Source organism: Oryx dammah, unplaced genomic scaffold (assembly GCF_014754425.2).
Source record: "Oryx dammah isolate SB20612 unplaced genomic scaffold, SCBI_Odam_1.1 HiC_scaffold_23, whole genome shotgun sequence".
In the NCBI taxonomy this organism is placed as follows: Eukaryota; Metazoa; Chordata; class Mammalia; order Artiodactyla; family Bovidae; genus Oryx; species Oryx dammah.
Window position 1 is genome coordinate 34,566,267 of NW_024070207.1, and position 758 is coordinate 34,567,024.

Genomic DNA, 758 nt, shown 5'->3' on the forward strand with positions numbered 1-758 from the left:
TTTCTAGCAAGTTATTTAGCATTACATCACACAGATCACAGAATGAATCATAGAGACAAAAATAAACCAAATATTAAGGCTTGCTTATTACATTAGAGATGAGACTACTGAGGCCCACATGGGTTAAGTGACCTCCTAAACTGAAGCACCTACTTAGTGAAAGAACTAGGATTAGACTGTACAGTCCCTGACTCCCAACCACTGCACTTTCCACTTCACTGGCTGAATCCATCTCGATCAAATTCTATGTGTGGTCATCATGCAGATGTGGCTAAAATAGAAAACGTGAAAAAATGGCCTTATTCTGAAAGAAGAGAATAACAGAAAAGACCAAATAACAGAAGCATTTCCCATTTCAAATCTGTAAATTCAGATTTAGGTCTATAACCTTAAGAAAAAGAAGTTTCCCTCATAAGCCTAGAAAGGAAGCTTAAGGAAAGAAGTTGGCCTATTAAAGGAGCTAATATCCTGACAGTTATTAATCCTGACTTGACTTTGACAAATTATACAATCCGTATGCATCAGTTTCTCCATTTGCACATTCATAACTACATACCATAGTACCATACTCTCAAGCATCTCTGAAAGTAAGGGAACCACCGTAAGGACATCTTGATTCTTAATTCCCACTACCCTTACCGCCGTGTTTACTTAGTCACTAGTTCTGTTAACTGATGTCAAATATCCCTTAAATTCAAACCACTTTTCCATCTTTAATATTTCTGTTTTAGTTCAGGCCCTCCTTATCACTTGCTCGG